The 20,154-nt window shown below is 44.9% G+C and overlaps 1 protein-coding gene across 2 annotated transcripts in view; it reads right to left on the bottom strand.

Annotated features, from left to right (window-relative positions):
• CTNNA2 (catenin alpha 2) overlaps positions 1–20,154 on the bottom strand; it is a 3,064,502-nt gene that overhangs the window by 1,931,264 nt on the left and 1,113,084 nt on the right. The gene's annotated exons all lie outside the window — the stretch shown is intronic.

The raw sequence follows: 20,154 nt of genomic DNA, 5'->3' as shown, positions 1-20,154 counted from the left end.
GTTGGTGTAATACTCCATTCTATTACTGTCCGGCGTTGGATGGGCTAAGCAATTTTTCAGCGCATTGTGACATCTCTTAAAATTAGACTTTATGAAAAGGTTAATTATGTCTGTACGTCTACGAGCACAACAGAGCGCGCTGCCAGAGATTTATTCATAATAATACAAGCTTCCGTCACTGCAAGTCTATTTTGCCCGGGTATAATTGCTGCAGACAGGATATTAACAGACTTTATCTGCGGCGAGAATACGGCGTTGTCTAATGTCGGCTGCTAGGATGGACTGCCGGTTCCACAAGATCAATGTATTCTTCCTGCGTCTTCAGCACCTTTTTCCTCCCCCCTATGCTTTATAGGGCCTCCATCCCCTCCTAGTACTGTAACTGCATAACTAATACGTCCTTCACCTTGTGTAAGCGCAAGAGGAACATTTGTTATGTCCCGAAGAGGAATGTATGTCCTGAAATGTGCCCTGTCATCAAAAGAGAGATGCCATACCCAACTACGTTAAGGAACTAAACTGAAATAAATTGTAAGACCCGGCACTGTCTGATCCGCATTTTAATTTTGGAAGAGCAGTCGTTGGCCCTGTTGTAGCTCGACCTCATAACCTGATTTGTGTCGTCTTCATATTTCCAGTCCTTGAAGAATTACAGACGTTCAATGGGGCGTCATTAACTTCTTGAATGCCAATGAAAAGAACCGGGTAATAATCAATGCTCAGTACTGAAAAAGCATTCATGAGGACGGCACAAACCCAAGGGCTCAATAGTAGCTAAGGTGATCTCAGATACAAAGTATTGACAATCTATAACCTTGGACGTTAGGCTATCTTTGGCATCCATTATGCCTGTCTTTATTTTTCCAAGACACAAGAGTCATAAACATTGCACTGAAGGTTTCCATCAGAGGATCATATCCAGTAGCCAATTACAATACTGCAAACTTCCGTTTTTCTCCCTTCCTTGACCTATGCACAGCTAACACTGGTGTGTTGCAGAGGAAATTAAAATATTTTTTGAATTATAAGATGCACTTTCCCTCCCAAAAATTGGGGAGGAAAATGAGGGGTGTGTCTTATAATCCGTATTTTCCTTACCAGGGATGGTGGAGAGGGGTCGCAGTAGCAATGCCGGAGCTACGCTGTGCTGGGACTGTATGCTATGTGCTGTGGCTGCGCTATGCTGTGTTGGGGCTGCAGGCCTAGGGCACTGTCCTGTGCTAGGGCTGTGGATGCTAAGCTGGGGCTGCGGATGCTATGCTGGGGCTGTGGATGCTGTGCTGGAGCTGCAGGCTGAGGGCACTGTGCTGTGCTGGGGCCGCGGACACCATCCTAAAAATGTCTGCAGTGCGGATTTCAAAATAATGGCACCCGGAGTTGGTGCATGCGTAGATGGAACTCTCAGCTCAAAATCTCACCTCCGGGTGCCATTTTCCTTAAGTCCGCTGCTGGGAGATCAACAGGCTAAAGGCGGTGCATGGGCAGATGAGATCCTGAGCCGAGAGCTCTATCTGCGCATGCGCAGACTCCAGGCACCATTTTTTCAAGTCTGCACCACCGACATTTTCAGGATTGCGCCCACAGCCCCAGCAAAGCACATCACCCTTGACCCACAGTCCCAGTACATCGCCCACGGCTCCAGCACATCGCCCGTGGCTACAGCACAACCCCTGTATCATCATATTAACAAGATCTTTAATAAATGGTTATGTTTTAGTGGATTTGTTGTGCTCCAATTTTTTGTGGTTTAAATAAGCAAAACTGTTGAGGACAAGTCAAAAAAGAAAGTTAACTTTAGAAAAAAACACACAGCAAAATGTATAGAAAACAAGGAACGAATACACGTAAACCTCTTAAAAAAAAAGGCAAATTACTGACGAAAAGTAGAGAAACAATGACTATAATGAATTGGGGTCATGGTGTTTACATTTTTTGCCATCAGCCACCGATCCTGTGATATGCCAGTTTGCACCAAAATGTATACACTGCTTTTTCTTGGTTTGGGAAAGGGAGCAGCCTTGTGTTTCAGTGAATAATGTGTGGGCCATGTTGGACGCACTCACACCCAACACTACTGACCATCAATCAGGATCACCCAATTTCCAAAAAGTGGTCCATATTCATTTCTTATCATCCTGTGCCAACCACAGAAGGGATATTGGGGCCATGCTTCATCACTCACTCTGTATTTTAGTAAACCTCTACATTCCGAAGATTGAGATGCTTGCATTTGACCTCTACCCCATGTCTCTAGGTTTAAGAATGTAGAAGGCAACTTCTTCTGAAGATGTTCTAATCTAGCGGTATAAACTGCTTTCTATGAAATTCTAGGTGGCAAACATCGGGATCCTAAGATTTTTGGACCCAACAGTAACTTTCGTACAACATATAGTGAATAGATGTCTTCAAAACAAGAAGAGGATTGCTCTCACATATCAGATAAGAAGACCAAAACGTCCTCCTCCTGTCCTTCTTCGTAAAGAATGTACACTCTAAGGTTAAGGGTACCGAACAGGGACCTTTAAAAAAATTCTGAGTTCTGTTGCTGTTCATATACTAACCACTCGATCGAGCATTGGAGTGCTTGAGTGTGCTCGGTTCATGGCCCGGTTGGGGCCACATGCAGTCTCTGAATCTTTCTCAATGGGAGTAAAAACTTTTTTGGATGTAGTGTGTACAAAAACAATAAATCCAGCTTAACTTTCTAATCATTACCTTCCAATGGGGTTCTGGCTGTGGGATCAATTTCAGGTCCAGTCCAGGTCCCGATTAATGACTCATTAATCAGTCTCCCATAGAGTGCTGTACTAATATTAACATTGGAAACTTTATTTTCAGCAGGTATATTATATATGTCTTGTTGCCAATGATGTCATTGATTGATTCCTGCTGTGGGACACTCCTGTGGTGTCTTTTGCCCTGTTGGGGGTACACATGCCTCTAAAGTCTGGGAGTGAGAGGATATTGAGGCTATTAAGGAGCATACCCCACCTGTGGAATATTGGGGGTTTATTAGAAAAAAAGCTCCCTCCTGCGACTTGGAGGTATATTAAATACCCGCAGGGTATTGGAGTACCATAGGAGAATTCCCTAGCAGCAACTATAGGGCGGGCCCATCTGGCTGCATGAGGCGGAGTTCCCTGTTAGGGAGCAGGCTGATTGTCATACGTTATTGTGAATTATCACCGTAGCAAAAGGGTCCATGAAATTTCGTGGATATCCTTGTTCAATTATTGATAGTGACAATCAGAGTGCTCACATAGGGTACTATTGACCATTTCCATGCTAGCCATATGTGAAACATGATGGTTATGTAAATATTTTGGGCTATTACTATATACTTATACAGACCAGTGACTCTTTTTTTGAAATATTATATGCATATTTGGAGAGATTTATCTTGATCCTCACCCACCCCTCCCCCAATCCGTGGGAGTCAGAGTTGTATCTCTCTACCCTGCTGTGCCGTTGTTGTTTGTCTATGTGTTTTTTATTCTTTTCAAAATAAATAAAGTATTTTTAAATAAGTTTGGCATCATACATTCCTGTTTAGGGATAAGTGGTGATATCGGTTGATAGGATGCGAACCTGATTACATTAGTGCAAAAAATGTGGAAAGTGTGGTCTTATGCAAAGTCTGTCTGAACTCGGAGCACCTGAACTTCAACGGGTCTGCTCACCTCTATAAATGATCATATTGAGCATCATTAATGGAGTGTACTGTACAACTATGTAGAGCTGTTGCATTTCTTTTTTAGAGCATTATTAATGAGCATTATTACTTTACCCCTCCTCTGGAACGTGCGGGAACGCACACGTCCATCTAGATCCGATTGTTGTCTTAATCAGTTAATGAGAACACATTTTCTTCCCGAGATGTGACATGAATACCTGCAAATGGCTATCATGTACAGAAATATTATTACTGTCACCTAAGCCGGAAAATAAATGGCATGAAACTAAACTTGAGCCAAACACAAATATATAGTTTCCTGTATATCTATAGGAGGATGACAACCTCCAGCCAGATAACAAACCGCAAAAATCAATATGGGGCCATTCACAACTGACTATTTATACTAAAAGAAAAAAACTACAGAGTAAATCCCAATAAAATAATAGAGAATAATATATTTTTATTATTTTGAATTAGGGCTGTTTGATGATAGATAGATAGATAGATAGATAGATAGATAGATAGATAGATAGATAGATAGATAGATAGAGGGATAGATAGATAGAGGGATAGATAGATAGAGGGATAGATAGATAGATAGATAGATAGATAGATAGATAGATAGATAGATAGATAGATAGAGGGATAGATAGATAGAGGGATAGATAGATAGATAGATAGATAGATAGATAGATACTGTAGATACATACTGTATATAGTGAGATAGATAATAGATAATAGATAATACAGTCATGGCCAAAAGTTTTGAGAATGCTACAAATATTAATTTTTACAAAGTCTACTGCTTAAGTTTTTCTAATGGCAATTTGCATATACTCCAGAATGTCATAAAGAGTAATCAGCTTAACAGCAATTACTTGCAAAGTCAATATTGGCTAAGAAAATGAACTTTAACCCCCAAAACACATTTCAAGATCATTGCATTCCTGCCTTAAAAGGAGCAGCTAACATTGTTTTAGTGATTGTTCCATTAACACAGGTGTGGGTGTTGATGAGGACAGGGCTGGCGATCAATCAGTCATGATTAAGTAAGAATGACACCACTGGACACTTTAAAAGGAGGCTGGTGCTTGGTATCATTGTTTCTCTTCAGTTAACCATGGTTATCTCTAAAGAAACATGTGCAGCCATCATTGCTCTGCTCAAAAATGGCCTAACAGGGAAGAGTATCGCAGCTACAAAGATTGCACCTCAGTCAACAATCTATCGCATCATCAAGAACTTCAAGGAGAGAGCTTCCATTGTTGCCAAAAAGGCTCCTGGGCGCCCAAGAAGGACCAGCAAACGCCAGGACCGTATCTTAAAACTGTTTCAGCTGCGGGATGGGACTACCAGCAGTGCCGAGCTAGCTCAGCAATGGCAGCAGGCTGGTGTGAGTGCTTCTGCAACCACTGTGAGGCGGAGACTGCTTGAACAAGGCCTGGTTTCAAGGAGGGCAGCAAAGAAGCCACTTCTCTCCAGAAAAAACATCAGGGACCGACTGATATTCTGCAAAAGGTACAGGGAGTGGACTGCTGAGGACTAAGGGAAAAATCATTTTCTCAGATGAATCCCCTTTTCGATTGTTTGGGACATCAGGAAAACAGCTTATTAGGAGAAGAAGAGGTGAGCGCTACCACCAGTCTTGTCTCATGCCAACTGTTAAGCATCCTGAAACCATTCATGTGTGGGGTTGCTTCTCAGCCAAGGGAATCGCACCACTCACAGTCTGGCCTAAAAACACAGCCATGAATAAAGAATGGTACCAGAATGTCCTCCAAGAGCAACTTCTCCCAACTGTCCAAGAGCAGTTTGGCACCCAACAATGCCTTTTCCAGCATGATGGAGCACCTTGCCATAAAGCAAAGGTGATCACTAAATGGCTCATGGAACAAAACATATAGATTTTGGGTCCATGGCCAGGAAACTCCCCAGATCTTAATCCCATTGAGAACTTGTGGGCAATCATCAAGAGATGGGTGGACAAACAAAAACCAACAAATTCTGGCAAAACGCAAGCATTGCTTATGCAAGAATGGACAGCTATCAGTCAGGATTTGCTCCAGAAGGTGATTGAGAGCATGCCAGGGAGAATTGCAGAGGTCCTGAAGAAGGAGGGTCAACACTGCAAATATTCACTTGCTGCATTAACTCATTCTGTCAATAGAACCTTTTGGTCTCATAATATGATTGCAATTATATTTCTGTATGTGATGGAAACATCAGAAAAACACAATTAAAAACCAAAGGGCAACAGATCATGTGAAAATATAATTTTGGTGTCATTCCCAAAACTTTTGGCCATGACTGTAGATAGATAACTTAGGTTGATGATAAACATAGAGATATACCATATTGTTTTGTTTCAAAGACACCACAGATAATAAAACGCACCCCAAATTTAGAGGGGAAAAAAGGGTAAAAAGAAAGGGGGTCCATCTTATAATAAAGCAGTGGGAGTCCATCTTATAATACAGCAGTGGGGTCCAAATTATAATACAGTGGAGTCTTATCCCTGGGGTTGGCAGCGGTGGTGGAGCAGGGTCACAGGAGTCAGGGGCAATGCTGGAGTAAAGCGATGCTGTGGGCCAGATCCTCACTGTGAGGCAAGCAATATCCCGAAACTGTCAGTGCTGAGGGCTTCAAAGAAATGGCACCCGGTGTCTTAGCGCATGCGCACTTTGAGCTATCAGCTCAGTGACAATGCGATATCTCATCTGCGTACACACCACTCTTGGGCGCCATTTTACTTAACCCTGCTGCTGGGAGATTAATGGGCCGGAGGCAGAGTGTGGACGGATAAGCTCTTGAGAAAAAGTGCTGCATCTGCGCATGCGCCGACTCTGGGTGCCATTATTTGAAGCCCTCACCGCTAGAGTTGAGCGCGGTTCGTGGTTCGTGGTTCTCCAGTTCTAGGCTCGAGTGATTTTGGGGCATGTTCTAGATCGAACTAGAACTCGAGCTTTTTGCAAAAGCTCGATAGTTCTAGAAACGTTCGAGAACGGTTCTAGCAGCAAAAAACAGCTAAATCCTAGCTTGGTTTCTGCTGTAATAGTGTAAGTCACTCTGTGACTCACAATATTATGACATTTCAGTGTATAGTGTGCGGGAACAGCGCCTTCAGATCACTGCTGTTTCTATAATGGCGATCGCCATTTTTTTTTTTTTTTCTTGTCTTCCTTCCCTAAGCGCGCGCGTCTTGTGGGGCGGGCCAGCATGTCAGCCAATCCCAGACACACACACAGCTAAGTGGACTTTTAGCCAGAGAAGCAACGGCATGTGTGATAGGATGTCCATGTCACATGTCCCTGCATTATAAAACCGGACATTTTCCTCCAGGACGCCATTATCTCTTCTGCGTCTTTGGTGTCAGACATCACTGTCGCAGCTCCGTCTTGAGTCCTATCGCTGATACAGCTGTATGCGCTCCATACACAGCGTTAGACATCTTAGGGAGAGCACTTTCTAGCAGTCCTTTTAAGGGCTCAAACCGGCAGGGTCAGAGTTAAGGTGACAGGTCCTGAAAACAGCGCCAGCGTCTGTGTAGCCCAGGTCAGGGATTTCCTCCCTGCATTTCCCTATTAGGAGGGATAGAAAGGCAGGCTTCCATTCCTCTACCCAGAGCCCCAAAATCCTGGCACTGTACCCTCCTGTCCTCTGCACACTCCAACTCATGATAACTAAGCCATTATACTAGCAAACACTCAGTGTACCTAGTGGCATCCTATACGTGGCTATTGGACTTTGCTATAGTCCCACTAGTGCAAAGACATTTGCAGAGCGCGTCTGCCTGCATTGCACACTCCAACTCATTATAACTAAGCCATTATACTAGCAAACACTCAGTGTACCTAGTGGCATCCTATACGTGGCTATTGGACTTTGCTATAGTCACACTAGTGCAAAGACATTTGCAGCACCTCTACCTGCATTGCACACTCCAACTCATTATAACTAAGCCATTATACTAGCAAACACTCAGTGTACCTAGTGGCATCCTATACGTGGCTATTGGACTTTGCTATAGTCCCACTAGTGCAAAGACATTTGCAGAGCGCGTCTGCCTGCATTGCACACTCCAACTCATTATAACTAAGCCATTATACTAGCAAACACTCAGTGTACCTAGTGGCATCCTATACGTGGCTATTGGACTTTGCTATAGTCCCACTAGTGCAAAGACATTTGCAGAGCGCGTCTGCCTGCATTGCACACTCCAACTCATTATAACTAAGCCATTATACTAGCAAACACTCAGTGTACCTAGTGGCATCCTATACGTGGCTATTGGACTTTGCTATAGTCACACTAGTGCAAAGACATGTGCAAAGACATTTGCAGCACCTCTACCTGCATTGCACACTCCAACTCATTATAACTAAGCCATTATACTAGCAAACACTCAGTGTACCTAGTGGCATCCTATACGTGGCTATTGGACTTTGCTATAGTCACACTAGTGCAAAGACATTTGCAGCACCTCTACCTGCATTGCACACTCCAACTCATGATAACTAAGCCATTATACTAGCAAACACTCAGTGTACCTAGTGGCATCCTATACGTGGCTATTGGACTTTGCTAAAGTCACACTAGTGCAAAGACATTTGCAGAGCGCGTCTGCCTGCATTGCACACTCCAACTCATGATAACTAAGCCATTATACTAGCAAACACACAGTGTACCTAGTGGCATCCTATACGTGGCTATTGGACTTTGCTATAGTCACACTAGTGCAAAGACATTTGCAGCACCTCTACCTGCATTGCACACTCCAACTCATTATAACTAAGCCATTATACTAGTATTTTTGCTGCCAGTTTAAGGGCTGTAGTTGCATTGTCAGGGATATTTATTCTTTATTATTCTGCTGTTAATAAAGCTAGACCACCACTGCAATCTACACCACCTCTCAATTTTTACTACCACATTTTCAGTGCACAATCTTGTCGCAATCAACATGAGTGGCAAAATGACAGATGCTGGTGGAAAGGGGAAGAGGCGTGGTGGAAAAGGCAAAAAAGGTTTTGTCCGTGGGGAAGGTGGCAAAGCTCCATTATCATCTGCTGAAGATAGACCATCTACCAGCAAAAGTAAGATGTCTACTACTTACCGTGGACAATCCGATGTGCTCCCTTTTTTACGGACACGAACAACAGGAACAAAGGTAGATGATGGCCAAAAAAGGAAAATGCTTGAATGGATCTCAAGTGGTCCAACAAGTGCCCTCTCAGCCACTTCAAGTACCGCATCCAAAAAACACCAGTCCTCTGAGTTGTCATCCCAATCAAACTTGCTTTCTCCCAGCTCTGAAGTCTCCATCAGCCCTGCACAGTATGGTGGAACTGAGATGGCTGAGTCTGCAGAGCTGTTCAGTCACACTATAGCCTGGGAATCAGAGGTCTGCTCCCAAGCTACAGTGAGTACAGAACAGGAAATGGTCTGCAGTGATGCCCAGAACCTTTGTGACTCTGATTCAGGCCGTGAGGACCAAGTTTCTGAGCATAATGTTGACCCTTTGTCACAAACTGTAACACCTGTGGTTATAGACAATGAGGAACATACTGATGAAGATGAGACGCAGATACCCGATTGGGATGACAACTTAAATATTCGGTCAGGGCAAGAAGAGGCTCGGTCTGAGGGGGAGGGGAGTGCAAACACAACAATTGATGATGAAGTTCTAGATCCCACCTACTGTCAACCCACAGTCAGGCACTCGAGGAGGTCAACAGAGGTGGTGGAGTAGGATGCAACTGATGACGACGTTACCTTGCGCCTTCCTGGACACAGTCGGAGTACTGGTAGCACGTCTACAACTGCATCCTCAGCCACCACTCTGCCTCTGAGCATTATTCGGGGTGGATCAACAGGTCGCATGGCCTCTAAGCCTTGCCTAGCCTGGTCCTTTTTTGACATAGAAAAAGATCGCCCAAATTATGTGATCTGTAAAATTTGTCATGGTTCTCTTAGTAGAGGTCAAAACCTCAGCAGTTTGACAACTTCTTCCATGAATCGTCACATGAATAAATATCATATGGCCCGGTGGGAAGCTCACCGTGCTGCAATGCGGCCTAGCGGAGCGAACCATCCACCGCCTGCCCCTTCCAGTGCATCCGCGCGCTCGTTATCTTCTAGGACTGTGGGGACAGCTGTCACACCTGTTTTTCCACCCACAACTTCCACCACTGTAACCGCAACAGGCAGTTTGCTTGGTAGGTCGTCAGTTGGTTTGGAAGGGGAAACAAGTGAGTGTGTACAGCTCTCTCAGACATCGATAGCACCAACGTTGGATGAAGGCAACATCATGACTCCGCCTGCACTTTCCTCACAAACCTGCATTTTTCCAGGGACACCCTACTCAACACCGTCTACACACAGCAGCCAGATCTCTGTCCCTCAGATGTGGTCAAATAAAAGGCCACTTCCTGCGACCCATGACAAAGCTAAGAGGTTGACTCTATCCCTCTGTAAGCTCTTGGCTACCGAAATGCTGCCTTTCCGCCTAGTGGACACACAGGATTTTAGAGACCCTATGTCTGTCGCTGTGCCCCAGTACCAGATGCCTAGTCGCCACTACTTCTCTAAGAAAGGTGTGCCCGCGCTACACCAGCATGTCGCACACAACATCACCGCTTCCTTGAGAAACTCTGTGTGTCAACGGGTGCATTTCACCACCGATACTTGGACCAGTAAGCATGGACAGGGACGTTACATGTCGCTGACTGGGCACTGGGTAACTATGGTGATAGATGGTGAAGGGTCTGCTGCACAAGTCTTGCCGTCCCCACGACTTGTGTGTCAATCCTCTGTCTGTCCAAGTTCCGCCACTGCTTCTGCATCCTCCACCTCATCTGGGTCCTCCACCTCCGCCCCAAGCCTGCCTGGTCAGGCCAACAGCGTTCTCACTGCGCAGAAGGAATCACGCACCCCTCATTACTATGCTGGCAGCAGAGCACAATGGCATCAGGCGGTCTTTTGCTTGACATGTCTTGGGAATAAGAGTCACACAGCTGAGGAGTTGTGGTCAGCTCTGCGGTCCGAGTTTAATAAATGGTTGTCTCCACTCAACCTGCAGCCTGGTAAGGCCGTGTGCGACAATGCTGCAAACCTGGGTGCGGCCCTTCGCCTGGGCAAGGTGACACACGTACCTTGTATGGCTCACGTGTTGAACCTTGTCGTGCAGCAATTTTTAACACACTATCCCGGCCTAGATGGCCTTCTGACCAGGGCACGAAAACTGTCTGCTCACTTCCGCCGTTCAAGCGCCGCAGCTGAGCGACTTGCATCGCTCCAGAAGTCTTTCGGCCTGCCGGTTCATCGTCTGAAATGCGATGTGGCGACACGCTGGAATTCGACTCTCCACATGTTACAGCGACTGTGGCAGCACCGCCGAGCCCTGGTGCAATACGTCATGACGTATAGCCTGGGCCAACGAGATGCAGAGGTGGGGCAGATCACCCTGATGGAGTGGTCTCAGATCAAGGACCTATGCACCCTTCTGCACAGTTTCGACATGGCGACGAATATGTTTAGCGCTGACAATGCCATTATCAGCATGACGATTCCAGTCATTTACATGCTGGAGCAGACGCTAAACACTATTCGGAGTCAGGGGGTGGGACAACTGGAAGGGGAGGAACTACAGGAGGATTCACATGCGCAAGACACAACAAAATCACAAAGGTCCAGACGTTCATCATCACCAAGGCGCCAGGCATGGGACCATGGGGGACAGGGATCAACAAGGGCGCATGGTAGCAGGCGAGATGTTGAGGAAGGTGCAGGAGGACATGAAGAAATGGAGGACGAAGTGTCCATGGACATGGAAGACTCAGCAGATGAGGGAGACCTTGGTCAAATTTCAGTTGAAAGAGGTTGGGGGGAGATGTCAGAGGAAGAAAGAACGGTTAGCACCTCTATGCCACAAACACAGCGTGGACTTGGTCCGCATGGCTGCGCAAGACACATGAGTGCCTTCTTGTTGCACTACCTCCAACATGACCCTCGTATTGTCAAAATTAGAAGTGATGATGACTACTGGCTTGCCACACTATTAGATCCCCGGTACAAGTCCAAATTTTGTGACATAATTCCAGCCATAGAAAGGGACGCACGTATGCAGGAGTATCAGCAGAAGCTGTTACTCGATCTTAGCTCGGCTTTTCCACCAAACAACCGTGCAGGTGCAGGGAGTGAATCTCCCAGTTGTAACTTTACAAACATGGGACGGTCTCGTCATCTTCAACAGTCTACCCGTACCAGTAGCACCGTATCTGGTGCTGGTAACAGCAATTTTATGGAATCTTTTCATAATTTTTTTAGACCCTCCTTTGCAAGGCCACCAGAGACAACAAGTCTGACACATAGTCAACGGCTGGAGAGGATGATACAGGAGTATCTCCAAATGAACATCAATGCCATGACTTTGCAAATGGAGCCTTGCTCCTTTTGGGCTTCAAATCTAGAAAAATGGCCAGAGCTCTCCAGTTACGCCTTGGAGATTTTGTCGTGTCCAGCTGCCAGCGTTGTCTCTGAACGTGTCTTCAGTGCTGCTGGGTGTGTGCTGACAGATAAGTGCACGCGTCTGTCCAGTGACAATGTGGACAGACTGACGTTCATCAAAATGAACAAGTCATGGATCCAGAAGGAATTTACTACCCCTGTGTCATCCTGGGGAGAGTAAATGCTTGTGGATTTGGAATGTGCTTGATGCAAATCAAAACATCCTGTTTGCAACTAGGGCACAAGTGCTGCCACTGAATGGGTGGGTGTGTGTGGGGCACAATTTTTGGAAAAAAGGGAGACTCCGCTTGGAGTAACCCTTGCTTGATGTGTTTTTAAAAGAAGCCAAGATGAACAGAGCTGGGATCAGGAAAGACTTTGCTACCTACCCCGGTGTCATCCTGGGGACGGATAAGAATGACGTATTTTTGAATGTGCTTGATGCAAATCTAGCTGTGAAGTGTACAACTGGGGCACAAGTGCTGCCACTGAAGGGGTGGGTGTGTGTGGGGCACAATTTTCGGAAAAAAGGGAGACTCCGCTTGGAGTCACCTTGCGGTGTTTTACATGACTTTAGAAGGGCGTGCCATGCCTATATCTGTGTCTCCTCCTCTTTTTCTTTGTCCAGCTCTTTTGTTTTCGCATGAGTATATGTCCTTGTCACTTTCCCATGTGTTTGTGTTGTGTTGTGAGTTGTTTGTCACCTTTTGGACACCTTTGAGGGTGTTTTCTAGGTGTTTTTCTGTGTTTGTGATTGCCTGCCATTGTTTCCTATTGGCTCGAGTTCGGTTCGTCGAACGTTCGACGAACCGAACTCAAACGGGACCTCCGTTCGGCGAACCGACCTCGAGCCGAACCGGGACCGGTTCGCTCATCTCTACTCACCGCCAACATTTTAATGATGGCTCCGGCCTCATCAACTGCAGCGAGCACCAGCACAGCGGCCCACATCACAGCAGCCCGCAGCATTGCCCCTGCAGCCCTCAGCACAGCGCCCACAGCCCGCAGCAGTGCCCCTGCAGCCCTCAGCACAGCGCCCACAGCCCGTACCTTTGCCCCTGCAACCCTCAGCACAGCGCCCACAGCCCGCAGCATTGCCCCAGTAGTCCTCAGCACAGCGCCCACAGCCCGCAGCATTGCCCCTCCAGCCCTCAGCACAGCGCTCACAGCCCGCAGCATTGCCCCTGTAGCCCTCAGCACAGCGCCCACAGCTTGCAGCATTGCCCCAGTAGTCCTCAGCACAGCGCCCACAGCCTGCAGCATTGCCCCCATAGTCCTCAGCACAGCGCCCACAGCCCATAGCATTGCCCCTGCATCCCTCAGCACAGCGCTCACAGCCCGCAGCATTGCCCCTGCAACCCTCAGCACAGCGCCCACAGCCCGCAGCATTGCCCCTGCAGCCCTCAGCACAGCGCCCACAGCTTGCAGCATTGCCCCAGTAGTCCTCAGCACAGCACCCACAGCCCGCAGCATTGCCCCAGTAGTCCTCAGCACAGTGCCCACAGCCCGCAGCATTGCCCCTGCAGCCCTCAGCACAGCGCTCACAGCCCGCAGCATTGCCCCTGCAGCCCTCAGCACAGCGCTCACAGCCCGCAGCATTGCCCCTGCAGCCCTCAGCACAGCGCCCACAGCCCACAGCATTGCCCCTGCAGCCCTCAGCACAACGCCCGCAGCCCACAGCATTGACCCTGCCTCCTGTGACCCTTCTCCACCACCTCACGTTACATTTAAAATATAGGCTTCACCCCTCATTTTCCTCCCAAATTTGTGGAAGGAAAAGTGCGTCTTATAATCAGAAACATTGATTCTGTAGATAAATACATCATACACAGACAGGGAATCAAGCATTTGTGAACAAGTGCAAGCTGCTTATGACTGCAAAGGGATGCAGCAGCATTCTGTATGCGTAAAGATGTATGCAATATAAAATATACCCATTAACTGAAGGTACAAATTTGCTAATTCATGCGATCCCACCAGCCACAACATGGTAGGATACAGTACTAATTAAAAACATAAAAACATACTTAGGCTTATGGGTTAATTAGTGCTGGATCCTACCTGCTCTTTACAATGGTAGGTTTTAGCTTGGAAGAGGCATTGATGATAAATATTAAGTTTATGATATTGTGAAAGATAGGTATGCCTTGTTGTGGCTGGTGGGCTCATATACATTTTCTAACTTGCTAGGATGTATGCAAAAATGGGATATACTGCTATATAGAATATAATTGAAAAATAAGGGTTTTTTTTACCTTCTTTTTATAAGGTATAATCTATATAGCAGTAAGACAGTTGGAATATCAGATATCCCATGTTTGCATGCATTTTAGCACATAGAGTGCTGCTGTATGCTTTTGATTGCATATTATGCAGTCATAGCAGTTTGCACCTGTTCACAAATGCTTTATCCCTTCAGGAGCTGAAATTCAAATTTTTTTTGTATATAGATAGATCACTTATGTAGGTAAATAAATATTGTATATAGAGATAAAGATGCTGTAGATGATTTAGTATGTATAGCTGGTTGTGCAGTCACAGACACGAGGCATACACTGAACAATCCCCACAGAAATCTAAAAAAATTGCAACAAGCGTCAGGTTGTTCCCCCCCTGTTATATTTGCACATACAACAACCTTCAGTGTTAAATAGTTGTTATGTGCAACCTATGCTTTCCTTTAATTTGTTTCTGAACCGCACAATCTGCTCCATGCATCGCTGCTTTATACCGGGGCTCAATCTTTTCATCTGTAAGCTCCGTGCAGTATATTTTTCTTATATGTCCGCTTTGAACAAAGCACTTAATTATTATACATAAGAGCTGCTGAGCCAACAGAATCCCGAGTGCTACCGAAGAATAAGAAAGGCGAGAAAATACAGTCTAGCGAAACTACAATTATAGACCCGAAGAAGTCAACCTATAAAATAGAAAAAAACCCAAATCCATAGTAATATTAATACGATGGATAAAACGCTCAAATCTGGGGTAATGCCGTGCATTACCTCCTAAATCCTCTTCAGAACATCCCAAAGCGCCTTTACGAATTACATATTGAGAAGGAATACAAAGAACATTGCTGGATTACCGCCTCATTAATGGCATTAGCAATGTACTCCTGTATTATCATCAACAGCATGATTAGTGATTGCGGACCTCTCAGACGCTCCATGTCCAAGTGATTATTAGGTACAAGCCATAAAAAAAAACAAAAAAGGCCATTGAGTGGAAGCGGTGTGACCGGCTGGGAAGTTCTCGAGGTCAAGATGATCATTTTTGGAAAAAAAGTCTCAACGGTCCCGGAGTCCATTTTTAGGCTCCTTCTCATAATTTTACAGATAATCCACCATGGTGACGGCACCCAGGAGGGTATCATTACAACTGGGGCTTTAAATAGTGCAATATTACTAACTGGGGACATACAAGGGGAAAATATTACTGAGCGAGGCCAAAAAAGGATACAGATGGGCATAAATGGGGGAATAAATAGTAGTAGTGGTATAAAAGGGGGCATTATTACTAAGTGGGGCATAAATGGGGGAATAAGTAGTAGTGGTGGTATAAAAGGGGGCATTATTACTAAGTGGGCCATAAATAGGGGAATAAGTAGTAGTAGTGGTATAAAAACGGGCATTATTACTAAGTGGGGCATAAATGGGGGAATAAATAGTAGTAGTGGTATGAAAGGAAGCATTATTATGTGGGGCAGAAATGGGGGAACAAATAGTAGTAGTGGAATAAATGGGGGTATTATTATTAAGTGGGGCATAAATGGGGGAATAAATGGTAGTAGTGTTATAAAAGGGGGCAATATTACTAAGTGGGGTATAAATGGGGGAACAAATAGTAGTAGTGGTATAAAAGGAAGCATTATGTGGTGCATAAATGGGGGAAAAATAGTAGTAGTGTTATAAAGGGGGCATTATTACTAAGTGGGGCATAAATGGGGCAATAAATAGTAGTGGTATAAAAGGGGGCAATATTATGTGGGGCATAAATGGGGGAACAAATAGTAGTAGTGGAATAAATGGTGGCATTAATATTAAGTGGGGCATAAATGGGGGAATAAATAGTAGTAGTGGTATAAAAGGGGGCATTATTAGTACCGTAAGTGGGGCATAAATAAGGAAAAAAAATAGTAGTAGTGGTAAAAAAGGGGGCGTTATTACTAAGTGGGGCATAAATGGGGGAATAAATAGTAGTGGTATAAAAGGGGGCATTATTACGTGGGGCATAAATGGGTGAACAAATAGTAGTAGTGGAATACATGGGGGCATTATTAATAAGTGGGGCAAAAATGGGGGAATAAATTGTAGTGGTATAAAAGGGGGCATTATTACTAAGTGGGGCATAAATGGGGAATAAATATAAGAAGTGGTATAAACGGGGCATTAATAATAAGTGGACATAAATGGGGGAATAAATAGTTGTAGTGTTATAAAAAGGGAGCATTATTAATAATTGGGGCATAAATGGAGGAATAAATAGTAGTAGTGGTATAAAAGGGGCATTATTATTAAGTGGGACATAAATGAGGGAATAAATAGTAGTAGTGGTATAAGAGGGGGCATAAATGGGTGAAAAATAGTAATAGTATAAAAAGGGCATTATTACTAAGTGGGGTAAAAATGGGGGAGTAAATAGTATTAGTGGAATAAAAGGGGGCATTATTACCAAGTGGGGCATAAATGGGGGAAAAATAGTATTCTTATTGTGCCCCTAGATTGTATCTCCTTAATGGCCCCAAATGTGATAATAGATCTCGACTTTACTATACTACAATACTAAACTCTAAACTTTTCTGGTCCTATTGAAGTCATAATTAATTTGTGTGTAAAATATTAATAGTATTAAAAAAAAAAAAAAATATCAAAACTTTGCTCCACTACATGGAATAACACAGATTTCAGCAGCACAAGGGTACAACGCACTTTGAAAATTAATGAACGGTGAATGCTATAAAGAGTCAGACACAGCTTCTGATTCTCCGGGTTTATTATAGCTGATTTCAATAAATGATTCATACTAGAGGTTTTCAAGTGTCTACATTTTCATAAAGTATTTGGAAAAGTTCTCGATCTATATGCACCCACGTAGAATTGATCGCCATCTAGTAAGGTGAACTGTGATCCTACTTACATTACCAAATTCATCAAGCACCAGTCCTCTCCTTTCAAAGACTGGATTTGCATAATGATTTTGTTTTAATAAAAAAGGGTGACGGTAATAGCGTAATGAAAAAAAAAGAAAAAAGAAAGAAGGAGATAGCGGATAACCGGCTTTGCAGAAGACAACTGGAAGAGTCACCACTTCTGATGAACAGAATTCAGAAAATTTTGGGGAAAAAAATGGAATTAAGGAAAGTGTGATATGACCTAAATGCTACTTCTACAGGCTGCTTTACACGTAGCGACATCGCTAGCGATCGCACCCGCCCCCGTCGTTTGTGCGTCACAGGCAAATCGCTGCCCGTGGCGGACAAAATCGCTAGGACCCGTCACACATACTTACCTTTCTAGCGACGTTGCTGTGGGCGGCAAACAACCTCTTTTTTAAGGGGGAGGTTCGTTCACAGTCACAGCGACGTCACACAGCGGCCCGCCAATAGAAGCGGAGGGGCGGAGAGCAGCCGCATTAACGACACGCCCACCCCGTTACCGGCAGGACGCAGATACGTTGTTGTTCGTCGTTCCCGGGGTGTCACACGTAGCGATGTGTGCTGCCTCAGGAACGATGAACAACCTGCGTCCAGCACCAGCAACTATATTTGGGAAATGAACGACGTGTCAATGATCAACGATTTGGTGAGTAATTTTGATCCTTAACACTCGCTCATAGGTGTCACACGCAACGACGTCGCTAACGACGCCGGATGTGCGTCATGAATTCCATGACCCTGACGACATATCGTTAGCGATATTGTTGCGTGTAAAGATCCTTTAATGTTCAAAAGATTCTTCTCTTATTTTATAGAGAAACCATAATTTTATATGGTGTATACCTCAAGAAAAAGTATCCGCTAAAGAATCTATTTTGAATGCTACTGTGATACTACCACGAGGGGGCGCAGGTACACAGGAGAGATGTAGAGCTCCAAGGAGTTATGCGGCATCTGCCCACTAGATGTCACCAGTATCTACAGAGAGGGAGCAGAATGGTCGTACACGCCAAGAGTCAAGAGCCGGGAGGTCACGTCAGTGCAAAGGAGGAAGAGGAGCCAAAGTCAAGTGGAAGACTAAGGTCGGTAGCTGGGAGGTAACATCAGATACAGATGGGGAGCAGAACCGTAGTCAGAGAGCAAGCCGGGGTCAGAAGCCGAAGGAGAACATCAGTACAAAAGGGGGGAAGCGGGACTGAGGGAACAAGACAATCGGAGGGTCAGGAAGTCAGAGAGCACAGACAAGACAGACGAAGTGATGGACAGGGTGAGGAGTTGGGGTAGTGGAATGAGGGTCAGAATGAACTCACTGGAACCAGAAGCACACACTGCAGAGCAGGAACTATCACTGGAAACAGTTCAAAGATAAAGCAAGGTGATTAGCCTCGCCCACCAGCAAGGACCCGGGAATACAAAAAAACTAGCAATAGACAAAACTCAATGGCTCCGCAAGGAGCAAAGCAAAAAGGCGAATCGTGACAGTTTCATTAAAGGGCTTTACAAGAGTTTGATGAAAACAATCAGCAAAGAATTTACACACAGGTGGTCTCGGCCAGTCTTTGCTTACTTCTTCCAGTGGTGCACATGACTACGGCAGCCAGTCATGGCTTCAGGTGTGTTTCTGGCATTTACTGCACATGACTATTGAGGCTGGGGATTGGATGCAGCAATCAAGCATCTCATCAATGCAGGAATAAAGCAGAGACACCTGAGGATCCACAGAGTGGCTGCAGCCAGAATGGCATTAAAGGGATGACTATTAGTTCTTTCATTCTTAATGTTTCTATCAATTTTCTTATGACACCAGACAATCTCTATAAATGTTCTTTGTATCTCTAATTTTTAATCAGTTTTGACAACAAAATGTTTTTTGTGGCAAAGAACGCACAAGAAGTGGTAGAATTGATAGCAAGAATATAAGTTTTCCACTCTTTAAAGTTGATGCTTGTGTCATGCCCTGCCGAGACCTCGGGGGGATCTGTGATCAGAAGGTCTCAGCATTTCGTTGATGGCCTATCCGCTGATTGCTTATCCTCAGTAGGAGCGTATTTAATTTAATTTGGTGCTGAAAGGGTTAAGGTCTCTTATTTTATCCTGCTGAGATTGACTTGTAGCTGTTTAATCTCAGCTGCAGACACACCCACCCTTCTACTATATAAACTCATTCTTCACTGTCTCCTATGCCAGCTATAGCTCATTTTATCATTGACCACTTTGAAGAAGCCTTGCTCTGGAGAAACTGAGGTGTTCTTTCTGTTGCAGCAGAGAAGCTTGCAGCTTCTGTAGCTGTGGAGAACTATTGGTTTTGTCTTTCCCCTGTTTGTCCTACCTTTCTTATGGTGTTTTATTGTAGTGGCGAGACTACCATCTCACTGGACTTTGCATTAGTCAGTGTGAGTTCAGGGTCATCAAGGGTTTAGGCACGGGATGGCGCACAGGGCAAAAAAAAAATCCATTTGGGGATGTCAGGGAGTGCAGGAATCAGCCTCAACTGAGTGTTAGGAGGTGACCCCACTTCCTTTTCCCTAGTGCAAGGGCCATCTGTTGTTAATTCTCTGGTTTACTCTTTGTGTTGCTTTGCTCTCCAGGAGTCCTCTTGTCCCCAGCGTGACAGCTTGACAACAACATAGGATAGTCCATGCTTCAAAACTTCCCCATAAAGCAGGGAGAAATAACCAGATGACAGTAGGAATTCCACTGCACACCAAGCAACTCACCAAACTGGAAAACAACAGCACATGGACCGATGTAGCAGAAAGCTATAGTTGGCATAGGAAGACAAAAATTCCTGTATCTTAAAAAGGTAGGAAGTACC

Source organism: Anomaloglossus baeobatrachus, chromosome 1 (assembly GCF_048569485.1).
Source record: "Anomaloglossus baeobatrachus isolate aAnoBae1 chromosome 1, aAnoBae1.hap1, whole genome shotgun sequence".
NCBI classification, from domain to species: domain Eukaryota; kingdom Metazoa; phylum Chordata; class Amphibia; order Anura; family Aromobatidae; genus Anomaloglossus; species Anomaloglossus baeobatrachus.
The sequence above is the reverse complement of the archived record's forward strand: the minus strand, read 5'-3'. Positions and strand labels throughout refer to the sequence as shown.